Below are 13,877 nucleotides of genomic sequence, written 5' to 3' on the forward strand. Positions count from 1 at the left end.
CCCGGATACCATAGCAACACCTTAGCAACCACCTAGCAACCACCTAGAAACACCTTAGCAACCACCCCAGATACCATAGCAACACCTTAGCAACCACCTAGCAACATCTTTGCAACCACCCCGGATACCATAGCAACACCTTAGCAACCACCTAGCAACCACCTAGAAACACCTTAGCAACCACCCCAGATACCATAGAAACACCTTAGCAACCACCTAGCAACCACCTAGAAACACCTTAGCAACCACCCCAGATACCATAGCAACACCTTAGCAACCACCTAGCAACATCTTAGCAACCACCCCGGATACCATAGCAACACCTTAGCAACCACCTAGCAACCACCTAGAAACACCTTAGCAACCACCCCGGATACCATAGCAACACCTTAGCAACCACCTAGCAACCACTTAGAAACACCATAGCAACCACCCCAGATACCATAGCAACACCTTAGCAACCACCTAGCAACACCCTAGCAACCACCTAGCGACACCTTAGCAACCACCCCGGATACCATAGCAACACCCTAGCAACCACGTAGCAACATCTTAGCAACCACCCCAGATACCATAGCAACACCTTAGCAACAACCTAGCAACACCCTAGCAACCACCTAGCAACACCTTAGCAACTACCTGGTATATGTTAGCAATTGCCTAGCAACCAGTTAGCAATAGCTTAGCAACCACCTGGAAAACATTAGCAACTGCCTAGCAACAGCTTAGCAACCTTTTCAGAAATGATAGCAACTGCCTAGCAACACATTAGCAATCAAAAGTTTAACCAAAACTTTCGCGATTTCAGCATTTAAACAAGCGTTTTTAGATTTCAGTGTTTAGTCAAACGTTTTTAAATTTCAGCGTTTAACCAAACGTTTTTAGATTTCAGCGTTTAATCAAACGTTTTTAGATTTCAGCGTTTAACTAAATGTTTTTAGATTTCAGCGTTTAACCAAACGTTTTTAGATTTCAGCGTTTAATCAAACGTTTTTAGATTTCAGCGTTTAACCAAATGTTTTTAGATTTCAACGTTTAACCAAATGTTTTTAGATTTCATCTTTTTTAGCATTTAGCGTTTAGCCAAAAGTTAACAGCATATCAATGACTCTTCACACTCTTCAGACGGAAAAAGCTTAGCAACCATTTTAACTTTTTAACGTTATTAGCGTTCTTTTCCAAGCCAACTTAAAGTTCGTTCACGAACTTTACCTTTTCTAGTTATTATTATTATTCTTACGCCTTTTTTTCTGTACGCTACTCCTCCTAGAGCTTTCAACGTAGAATCACGAAACTTTCACGGATCGTAGGACCTATGCCAACTTAGCGTGCTTGTGCTTTTTGGAGCGATTTATCGTACGGTTTTCGTAAAAACTTCGTAAACGTACGCATTTTTTCCCCATAGGAATGAATGGGGCGAAATTTTAAACGTCCGTAACCGCCACAATTTTTGAGATACGAAGACCAAATTTGGCGAGCTTATAGATCTTACCGAGATCTTAAAATTAATAGAAGGTTGCGAAGTGATACGACGTACGGTTTTCCTACAATTTTCGTACGAAGTTTTCCCATAGAAATGAATGGGGGGCCCAGAGTTCCATCTCGCACACGAGCAGCTCTGCGCACGGAACCCCTTCTCTCCCCTGCTCCTCCAGTACTGTGAGTGTATGGAGGAGCTGCTGTATGGAGCAGCTATCAGTCAAAAGTTTGGACACCCCGGCACCCCAGCCAGGGATTTGCAACCACCTATTAACTGCTTAGCAACCACTCTCTCTTTCTCACTCTCTCTTTCGCTCTCTACTTCTCTAATTCTCACTCTCTTTCCCACTCTCTCTCTATTTCTATATTTCTCACTCTTTCTTTTGCTCTCTACTTCTCTACTTCTCACTCTCTCTTTTGCTCTCTACTTCTCTATTTCTCACTCTCTTTTGCTCTCTACTCCTCTATTTCTCACTCTCTTTCTCACTCTCTCTCTACGTCTCTATTTCTCACTCTATTTCTCACTCTCTCTCTACGTCTCTATTTCTCACTCTCTTTCTCACTCTCTCTCTACGTCTATTTCTCACTCTATTTCTCACTCTCTCTCTACTTCTCTATCTCACTCTCTCTTTATCACTCTCTCTCTACGTCTCTATTTCTCACTCTCTCTCTCTACTTCTATATTTCTCACTCTCTCTACTTCTATATTTCTCACTCTCTTTTTCACTCTCTCTCTACGTCTCTATTTCTCACTCTCTCTCTACTTCTCTATTTCTCACTCTCTTTCTCACTCTCTCTCTACGTCTCTATTTCTCACTCTCTCTACTTCTCTATTCCTCACTCTCTCTTTCTCACTCTCTCTCTACTTCTCTATTTCTCACTCTCTCTGCTTCTCTATTTCTCACTCTCTTTTGCTCTCTTCTTCTCTATTTCTCACTCTCTCTTTCTCGCTCTCTCTCTACTTCTCTATTTCTCACTCTCTCTACTTTTCTATGTCTCTTTCTTTCTACTTTTCTATTTCTCTATTTCTCTCTTACTCTTTATTTCTCGCTCTTCTCTCTACTTCTCTTTCACTCTACTTTTCTGTCTTGCTTTCTCTTTCTATCTATCTCTCTACTACATCCTCTTTCTTTCTCTACTTCTTTATTTCTCGATCTCTCTTTTTCCCTAATTCTCTTTCTCTCGCTCAATATTTCTCTCTACTTGTCACTCTTTTTCTCACATTCTCGGGTGTTCTTTCTCTACTTCTTTATTTCTCGATCTCTCTTTTTCCCTAATTCTCTTTCTCTCGCTCAATATTTCTCTCTACTTGTCACTCTTTTTCTCACATTCTCGGGTGTTCTTTCTCTACTTCTCACGCTGATTTTCTCTCTACTTCTCTATTTCAGGCTCTCCCTTTTTCTGTACTTCTACATTTAACACTCTTTCTTTTTATCTACTACTGCCTAGCAACCAGTTAGATACACCTTAGCAACCACCTGGAAAACATTAGCAACTGCCTAGCAACCACTTAGCAACCATGTGTAATACGTTAGCAACTGCCTAGCAACCAGATAGCAACACCTTAGCAACCACCTGGAAAACGTTAGCAACTGCTTAGCAACCACTTTAGAAATGGTAGCAACTGCCTAGCGACCAGTCAGATACACCTAGCAACACCTTAGCAACCACCCCAGATACCATAGCAACATCTTAGCAACCACCTAGCAACACCTTAGCAACCACCACAGACACCATAGCAACACCTTAGCAACCGCCTAGCAACCGCCTAGCAACCACCTAGCAACACCTTAGCAACCACCCCGGATACCATAGCAACACCTTAGCAACCACCTAGCAACACCTTAGCAACCACCCTGGATACCATAGCAACACCATAGCAACCACCTAGCAAAACCTTAGCAACCACCTAGCAACACCCTAGCAACCACCTAGCAACACCTTAGCAACCACCTTGCAACCACCTAGCAACACCTTAGCAACCACCCCGGATACCATAGCAACACCTTAGCAACCACCTAGCAACACCTTAGCAACCACCTAGCAACACCTTAGCAACCACCCTGGATACCATAGCAACACCTTAGCAACCACTTAGCAACACCTTAGCAACCACCTAGCAACACCCTAGCAACCACCTAGCAACCACCTAGCAACACCTTTGCAACCACCCTGGATACCATAGCAACACCTTAGCAACCACCTAGCAACACCCTAGCAACCACCTAGCAACACCCTAGCAACCACCTAGCAACCACCTAGCAACACCTTAGCAACCACCCTGGATACCATAGCAACACCTTAGCAACCACCTAGCAACACCTTAGCAACCACCCTGGATACCATAGCAACACCTTAGCAACCACTTAGAAACACCGTAGCAACCACCCCGGATACCATAGCAACACCTAAGCAACCGCCTAGCAACCACCTAGCAACACCTTTGCAACCACCCTGGATACCATTGCAACACCTTAGCAACCACCTAGCAACACCTTAGCAACCACCTAGAAACTCCTTAGCAACCACCCAGGATACCATAGCAACACCTTAGCTACTGCCTAGCAACCACCTAGCAACACCTTAGCAACCACCCAGGATACCATAGCAACACCTTAGCAACCACCTAGCAACACCTTAGCAACCACCATGGATACCATAGCAACACCATAGCAACCACCTAGCAACACCTTAGCAACCACCCAGGATACCATAGCAACACCTTAGCAACCACCTAGCAACACCTTAGCAACCACCCCGGATACCATAGCAACACCTTAGCAACCACCTAGCAACACCTTAGCAACCACCCTGGATACCCTAGCAACACCTTAGCAACCACCCTGGATACCATAGCAACACCTTAGCAACCACCTAGCAACACCTTAGCAACCAACCCGGATACCATAGCAACACCTTAGCAACCAACCCGGATACCATAGCAACACCTTAGCAACCACCCCGGATCCCATAGCAACACCTTAGCAACCACCTATTAACCCTCTAGCAACCACCTAGCAACACCTTAGCAACCACCCCAGATACCATAGCAACACCTTAGCAACCACCTAGCAACACCTTAGCAACCACCCCGGATACCATAGCAACCAGTTAGCAACCACCTGGAAAATATTAGAAACTGCCTAATAACCACTTAAAAACCATTTGGAATACGTTAGGAGTTGCCTAGCAACAAGTTAGCAACAGCTTAGCAACCACCTTGAATATGTTCGCAACTGCCTAGCAACCAATTAGCAAACACTAAGCAACGATGTGGACTACATTAGCAACTGCCTAGCAACTACCTAGCAACCACTTAGCAACACTTTACTTTATAAGATAATTATAAGCTTTTCACCATGTTAGCCAAAACTTTTTGGACTTCAACATTTAGCCGAAAGTCAACAGCATAGCAACCACTCTTCACACACTTTAGACAGAAATATCTTAGCAACCATTTTAACTATTCAACGTTACTAACGTACTTTTCCAAGCCAACTTAAAGTTCGTTATCGAACTTTCCTTTTCTAGTTATTATTATTATTCTTACGCCTTTTTTTCTGTACGCTACTCCTCCTAGAGCTTTCAACGTAGAATCACGAAACTTTCACGGATCGTAGGACCTATGCCAACTTAGCGTGCTTGTGCTTTTTGGAGCGATTTATCGTACGGTTTTCGTAAAAACTTCGTAAACGTACGCATTTTTTCCCCATAGGAATGAATGGGGCGAAATTTTAAACGTCCGTAACCGCCACAATTTTTGAGATACGAAGACCAAATTTGGCGAGCTTATAGATCTTACCGAGATCTTTAAATTAATAGCAAATTGCGAAGCGATACGACGTACGGTTTTCGTACAATTTTCGTACGAAGTTTTCCCATAGAAATGAATGGGGGGCCCAGAGTTCCATCTCGCACACGAGCAGCTCTGCGCACGGAACCCCTTCTCTCCCCTGCTCCTCCAGTACTGTGAGTGTATGGAGGAGCTGCTGTATGGAGCAGCTATCAGTCAAAAGTTTGGACACCCCGGCACCCCAGCCAGGCTTTAGCAACCACCTATTAACTGCTTAGCAACCACTCTCTCTTTCTCACTCTCTCTTTCGCTCTCTACTTCTCTAATTCTCACTCTCTTTCCCACTCTCTCTCTATTTCTATATTTCTCACTCTTTCTTTTGCTCTCTACTTCTCTACTTCTCACTCTCTCTTTTGCTCTCTACTTCTCTATTTCTCACTCTCTTTTGCTCTCTACTCCTCTATTTCTCACTCTCTTTCTCACTCTCTCTCTACGTCTCTATTTCTCACTCTATTTCTCACTCTCTCTCTACTTCTCTATCTCACTCTATTTCTCACTCTCTCTACGTCTCTATTTCTCACTCTCTCTCTACTTTTCTATCTCACTCTCTCTTTCTCACTCTCTCTCTACTTCTCTAATTCTCACTCTATCTTTCCCACTCTCTCTCTACTTCTCTTTCTCACTCTTTCTTTTGCTCTCTACTTCTCTACTTCTCACTCTCTCGTTTGCTCTCTACTTCTCTGTCTCACTCTCTCTTTTGCTCTCTACTTCTCACTCTCTCTTTTGCTCTCTACTTCTCTATTTCTCACTCTCTCTCTACGTCTCTATTTCTCACTCTCTCTCTACTTCTCTATTTCTCACTCTCTCTTTCTCACTCTTTTCTACGTCTCTATTTCTCACTCTCTCTACTTCTCTATTTCTCTCTATTTCTCACTCTCTCTCTACGTCTCTATTTCTCACTCTCTCTCTACGTCTCTATTTCTCACTCTCTCTCTCTACTTCTATATTTCTCACTCTCTCTACTTCTATATTTCTCACTCTCTTTTTCACTCTCTCTCTACGTCTCTATTTCTCTTTATTTCTCACTCTCTCTACTTCTATATTCCTCACTCTCTTTTTCACTCTCTCTCTACGTCTCTATTTCTCACTCTCTCTCTACTTCTCTATTTCTCACTCTCTTTCTCACTCTCTCTCTACGTCTCTATTTCTCACTCTCTCTACTTCTCTATTTCTCACTCTCTCTTTCTCACTCTCTCTCTACTTCTCTATTTCTCACTCTCTCTTTCTCACTCTCTCTACTTTTCTATGTCTCTTTCTTTCTACTTTTCTATTTCTCTATTTCTCTCTTACTCTCTCTTTATTTCTCGCTCTTCTCTCTACTTCTCTTTCACTCTACTTTTCTGTCTTGCTTTCTCTTTCTATCTATCTCTCTACTACATCCTTTTTCTTTCTCTACTTCTTTATTTCTCGATCTCTCTTTTTCCCTAATTCTCTTTCTCTCGCTCAATATTTCTCTCTACTTGTCACTCTTTTTCTCACATTCTCGGGTGTTCTTTATCTACTTCTCACGCTGATTTTCTCTCTACTTCTCTATTTCAGGCTCTCCCTTTTTCTGTACTTCTACATTTAACACTCTTTCTTTTTATCTACTACTGCCTAGGAACCAGTTAGATACACCTTAGCAACCACCTGGAAAACATTAGCAACTGCCTAGCAACCACTTAGCAACCATGTGTAATACGTTAGCAACTGCCTAGCAACCAGATAGCAACACCTTAGCAACCACCTGGAAAACGTTAGCAACTGCCTAGCAACTGCTTAGCAACCACTTTAGAAATGGTAGCAACTGCCTAGCGACCAGTTAGATACACCTAGCAACACCTTAGCAACCACCCCAGATACCATAGCAACATCTTAGCAACCACCTAGCAACACCTTAGCAACCACCCTAGACACCATAGCAACACCTTAGCAACCGCCTAGCAACACCTTAGCAACCACCTTGCAACCACCTAGCAACACCTTAGCAACCACCCCGGATACCATAGCAACACCTTAGCAACCACCTAGCAACACCTAGCAACCACCTAGCAACACCTTAGCAACCACCCTGGATACCATAGCAACACCTTAGCACCCACCTAGCAACACCTTAGCAACCACCTAGCAACACCCTAGCAACCACCTAGCAACCACCTAGCAACACCTTAGCAACCACCCTGGATACCATAGCAACACCTTAGCAACCACCTAGCAACACCTTAGCAACCACCTAGAAACACCTTAGCAACCACCCAGGATACCATAGCATCACCTTAGCAACCACCTAGCAACACCTTAGCAACCACCCTGGATACCATAGCAACACCTTAGCAACCACCTAGCAACACCTTAGCAACCACACCATAGCATCCACCACGGATACCATAGCAACACTTAAGCAACCGCCTAGCAACCACCTAGCAACACCTTAGCAACCACCCCGGATACCATAGCAACACCTTAGCAACCACCTAGCAACACCTTAGCAACCACACCATAGCATCCACCCCGGATACCATAGCAACACTTAAGCAACCGCCTAGCAACCACCTAGCAACACCTTAGCAACCACCCCGGATACCATAGCAACACCTTAGCAACCACCTAGCAACACCTTAGCAACCACCTAGAAACACCTTAGCAACCACCCAGGATACCATAGCAACACCTTAGCAACTGCCTAGCAACCACCTAGCAACACCTTAGCAACCACCCAGGATACCATAGCAACACCTTAGCAACCACCTAGCAACACCTTAGCAACCACCCCGGATACCATAGCAACACCTTAGCAACCACCTAGCAACACCTTAGCAACCACCCTGGATACCATAGCAACACCTTAGCAACCACCTAGCAAAACCTTAGCAACCACCTAGCAACACCCTAGCAACCACCTAGCAACACCTTAGCAACCACCTTGCAACCACCTAGCAACACCGTAGCAACCACCCCGGATACCATAGCAACACCTTAGCAACCACCTAGCAACACCTTAGCAACCACCTAGCAATACCTTAGCAACCACCCTGGATACCAAATCAACACCTTAGCAACCACCTAGCAACACCCTAGCAACCACCTAGCAACCACCTAGCAACACCTTAGCAACCACCCTGGATACCATAGCAACACCTTAGCAACCACCTAGCAACACCTTAGCAACCACCCCGGATACCATAGCAACACCATAGCAACCACCTAGCAACACCTTAGCAACCACCTAGCAACACCTTAGCAACCACCCTGGATACCATAGCAACCGCCTAGCAACACCCTAGCAACCACCTAGCAACACCTTAGCAACCACCCTGGATACCATAGCAACACCTTAGCAACCACCTAGCAACACCTTAGCAACCAACCCGGATACCATAGCAACACCTTAGCAACCACCCCGGATCCCATAGCAACACCTTAGCAACCACCTAGCAACCCTCTAGCAACCACCTAGCAACACCTTAGCAACCACCCCAGATACCATAGCAACACCTTAGCAACCACCTAGCAACACCTTAGCAACCACCCCAGATACCATAGCAACCAGTTAGCAACCACCTGGAAAATATTAGAAACTGCCTAATAACCAATTAGCAAGCACTAAGCAACGATGTGGACTACATTAGCAACTGCCTAGCAACTACCTAGCAACCACTTAGCAACACTTTACTTTATAAGATAATTATAAGCTTTTCACCATGTTAGCCAAAACTTTTTGGACTTCAACATTTAGCCGAAAGTCAACAGCATAGCAACCACTCTTCACACGCTTTAGACAGAAATATCTTAGCAACCATTTTAACTATTCAACGTTATTTAACTATTTAACGTACTTTTCCAAGCCAACTTAAAGTTCGTTATCGAACTTTCCTTTTCTAGTTATTATTATTATTCTTACGCCTTTTTTTCTGTACGCTACTCCTCCTAGAGCTTTCAACCTAGAATCACGAAACTTTCACGGATCGTAGGACCTATGCCAACTTAGCGTGCTTGTGTTTTTTGGAATGATTTATCGTACGGTTTTCGTAAAAACTTCGTAAACGTACGCATTTTTTCCCCATAGGAATGAATGGGGCGAAATTTTAAACGTCCGTAACCGCCACAATTTTTGAGATACGAACACCAAATTCGGCGAGCTTATAGATCTTACCGAGATCTTTAAATTAATAGCAGGTTGCGAAGCGATACGACGTACGGTTTTCGTACAATTTTCGTACGAAGTTTTCCCATAGAAATGAATGGGGGGCCCAGAGTTCCATCTCGCACACGAGCAGCTCTGCGCACGGAACCCCTTCTCTCCCCTGCTCCTCCAGTACTGTGAGTGTATGGAGGAGCTGCTGTATGGAGCAGCTATCAGTCAAAAGTTTGGACACCCCGGCACCCCAGCCAGGGTTTAGCAACCACCTATTAACTGCTTAGCAACCACTCTCTCTTTCTCACTCTCTCTTTCGCTCTCTACTTCTCTAATTCTCACTCTCTTTCCCACTCTCTCTCTATTTCTATATTTCTCACTCTTTCTTTTGCTCTCTACTTCTCTACTTCTCACTCTCTCTTTTGCTCTCTACTTCTCTATTTCTCACTCTCTTTTGCTCTCTACTCCTCTATTTCTCACTCTCTTTCTCACTCTCTCTCTACGTCTCTATTTCTCACTCTCTCTCTACGTCTCTATTTCTCACTCTCTTTCTCACTCTCTCTCTACGTCTATTTCTCACTCTATTTCTCACTCTCTCTCTACTTCTCTATCTCACTCTCTCTTTCTCACTCTCTCTCTACGTCTCTATTTCTCACTGTCTCTCTCTACTTCTATATTTCTCACTCTCTCTACTTCTATATTTCTCACTCTCTTTTTCACTCTCTCTCTACGTCTCTATTTCTCACTCTCTCTCTACTTCTCTATTTCTCACTCTCTTTCTCACTCTCTCTCTACGTCTCTATTTCTCACTCTCTCTACTTCTCTATTTCTCACTCTCTCTTTCTCACTCTCTCTCTACTTCTCTATTTCTCACTCTCTCTCTGCTTCTCTATTTCTCACTCTCTTTTGCTCTCTTCTTCTCTATTTCTCACTCTCTCTTTCTCACTCTCTCTCTACTTCTCTATTTCTCACTCTCTCTACTTTTCTATGTCTCTTTCTTTCTACTTTTCTATTTCTCTATTTCTCTCTTACTCTTTATTTCTCGCTCTTCTCTCTACTTCTCTTTCACTCTACTTTTCTGTCTTGCTTTCTCTTTCTATCTATCTCTCTACTACATCCTCTTTCTTTCTCTACTTCTTTATTTCTCGATCTCTCTTTTTCCCTAATTCTCTTTCTCTCGCTCAATATTTCTCTCTACTTGTCACTCTTTTTCTCATATTCTCGGGTGTTCTTTCTCTACTTCTCACGCTGATTTTCTCTCTACTTCTCTATTTCAGGCTCTCCCTTTTTCTGTACTTCTACATTTAACACTCTTTCTTTTTATCTACTACTGCCTAGCAACCAGATAGATACACCTTAGCAACCACCTGGAAAACATTAGCAACTGCCTAGCAACCACTTAGCAACCATGTGTAATACGTTAGCAACTGCCTAGCAACCAGATAGCAACACCTTAGCAACCACCTGGAAAACATTAGCAACTGCTTAGCAACCACTTTAGAAATGGTAGCAACTGCCTAGCGACCAGTCAGATACACCTAGCAACACCTTAGCAACCACCCCAGATACCATAGCAACATCTTAGCAACCACCTAGCAACACCTTAGCAACCACCACAGACACCATAGCAACACCTTAGCAACCGCCTAGCAACCGTCTAGCAACCACCTAGCAACACCTTAGCAACCACCCCGGATACCATAGCAACACCTTAGCAACCACCTAGCAACACCTTAGCAACCACCCTGGATAGCATAGCAACACCTTAGCAACCACCTAGCAAAACCTTAGCAACCACCTAGCAACACCCTAGCAACCACCTAGCAACACCTTAGCAACCACCTTGCAACCACCTAGCAACACCTTAGCAACCACCCCGGATACCATAGCAACACCTTAGCAACCACCTAGCAACACCTTAGCAACCACCTAGCAACACCTTAGCAACCACCCTGGATACCATAGCAACACCTTAGCAACCACCTAGCAACACCTTAGCAACCACCTAGCAACACCCTAGCAACCACCTAGCAACACCTTTGCAACCACCCTGGATACCATAGCAACACCTTAGCAACCACCTAGCAACACCCTAGCAACCACCTAGCAACCACCTAGCAACACCTTAGCAACCACCCTGGATACCATAGCAACACCTTAGCAACCACCTAGCAACACCTTAGCAACCACCCTGGATACCATAGCAACACCTTAGCAACCACCTAGCAACACCTTAGCAACCACTTAGAAACACCGTAGCAACCACCCCGGATACCATAGCAACACCTAAGCAACCGCCTAGCAACCACCTAGCAACACCTTAGCAACCACCCCGGATACCATTGCAACACCTTAGCAACCACCTAGCAACACCTTAGCAACCACCTAGCAACACCTTAGCAACCACCCAGGATACCATAGCAACACCTTAGCTACTGCCTAGCAACCACCTAGCAACACCTTAGCAACCACCCAGGATACCATAGCAACACCTTAGCAACCACCTAGCAACACCTTAGCAACCACCCTGGATACCATAGCAACACCATAGCAACCACCTAGCAACACCTTAGCAACCACCCAGGATACCATAGCAACACCTTAGCAACCACCTAGCAACACCTTAGCAACCACCCTGGATACCATAGCAACCGCCTAGCAACACCCTAGCAACCACCTAGCAACACCTTAGCAACCACCCTGGATACCATAGCAACACCTTAGCAACCACCTAGCAACACCTTAGCAACCAACCCGGATACCATAGCAACACCTTAGCAACCACCCCGGATCCCATAGCAACACCTTAGCAACCACCTATTAACCCTCTAGCAACCACCTAGCAACACCTTAGCAACCACCCCAGATACCATAGCAACACCTTAGCAACCACCTAGCAACACCTTAGCAACCACCCCGGATACCATAGCAACCAGTTAGCAACCACCTGGAAAATATTAGAAACTGCCTAATAACCACTTAAAAACCATTTGGAATACGTTAGGAGTTGCCTAGCAACAAGTTAGCAACAGCTTAGCAACCACCTTGAATATGTTCGCAACTGCCTAGCAACCAATTAGCAAGCACTAAGCAACGATGTGGACTACATTATCAACTGCCTAGCAACTACCTAGCAACCACTTAGCAACACTTTACTTTATAATATAATTATAAGCTTTTCACCATGTTAGCCAAAACTTTTTGGACTTCAACATTTAGCCGAAAGTCAACAGCATAGCAACCACTCTTCACACGCTTTAGACAGAAATATCTTAGCAACCATTTTAACTATTCAACGTTATTTAACTATTTAACGTACTTTTCCAAGCCAACTTAAAGTTCGTTATCGAACTTTCCTTTTCTAGTTATTATTAAGTTGGCTTGGAAAAGCCAACTTCTTGTTCTTCGTAATCTTCTTCTTCTTATTATTATTATTCTTACGCCTTTTTTTCTGTACGCTACTCCTCCTAGAGCTTTCAACGTAGAATCACGAAACTTTCACGGATCGTAGGACCTATGCCAACTTAGCGTGCTTGTGCTTTTTGGAGCGATTTATCGTACGGTTTTCGTAAAAACTTCGTAAACGTACGCATTTTTTCCCCATAGGAATGAATGGGGCGAAATTTTAAACGTCCGTAACCGCCACAATTTTTGAGATACGAAGACCAAATTTGGCGAGCTTATAGATCTTACCGAGATCTTTAAATTAATAGCAGGTTGCGAAGCGATACGACGTACGGTTTTCGTACAATTTTCGTACGAAGTTTTCCCATAGAAATGAATGGGGGGCCCAGAGTTCCATCTCGCACACGAGCAGCTCTGCGCACGGAACCCCTTCTCTCCCCTGCTCCTCCAGTACTGTGAGTGTATGGAGGAGCTGCTGTATGGAGCAGCTATCAGTCAAAAGTTTGGACACCCCGGCACCCCAGCCAGGGCTTTGCAACCACCTATTAACTGCTTAGCAACCACTCTCTCTTTCTCACTCTCTCTTTCGCTCTCTACTTCTCTAATTCTCACTCTCTTTCCCACTCTCTCTCTATTTCTATATTTCTCACTCTTTCTTTTGCTCTCTACTTCTCTACTTCTCACTCTCTCTTTTGCTCTCTACTTCTCTATTTCTCACTCTCTTTTGCTCTCTACTCCTCTATTTCTCACTCTCTTTCTCACTCTCTCTCTACGTCTCTATTTCTCACTCTATTTCTCACTCTCTCTCTACTTCTCTATCTCACTCTCTCTTTCTCACTCTCTCTACGTCTCTATTTCTCACTCTCTCTCTACTTCTCTATCTCACTCTCTCTTTCTCACTCTCTCTCTACTTCTCTAATTCTCACTCTATCTTTCCCACTCTCTCTCTACTTCTCTATTTCTCACTCTTTCTTTTGCTCTCTACTTCTCTACTTCTCACTCTCTCGTTTGCTCTCTACTTCTCTG

General features: G+C 44.1%; 1 protein-coding gene and 1 long non-coding RNA gene across 9 annotated transcripts in view; one reads left to right on the forward strand and one right to left on the reverse strand.

The window, feature by feature from the left end:
• LOC125801496 (zinc finger protein 239-like) overlaps positions 1-13,877 on the forward strand; it is a 132,661-nt gene that overhangs the window by 25,574 nt on the left and 93,210 nt on the right. The window lies entirely within an intron of this gene.
• LOC125801571 (uncharacterized) overlaps positions 1-13,877 on the reverse strand; it is a 34,764-nt gene that overhangs the window by 13,381 nt on the left and 7,506 nt on the right. Inside the window, exons 1-3 of one of the 6 annotated variants that reach the window (XR_007438745.1) lie at positions 11,157-11,238; positions 6,950-7,185; positions 2,466-3,042 (exon numbers count right to left, since the gene is read on the reverse strand). This is a non-coding gene — a long non-coding RNA (uncharacterized LOC125801571). The other 5 variants (XR_007438741.1, XR_007438742.1, XR_007438744.1 and 2 more) reach the window with 5 other exon arrangements.

Source organism: Astyanax mexicanus, chromosome 4 (genome assembly GCF_023375975.1).
Source record: "Astyanax mexicanus isolate ESR-SI-001 chromosome 4, AstMex3_surface, whole genome shotgun sequence".
NCBI classification, from domain to species: Eukaryota; Metazoa; Chordata; class Actinopteri; order Characiformes; family Acestrorhamphidae; genus Astyanax; species Astyanax mexicanus.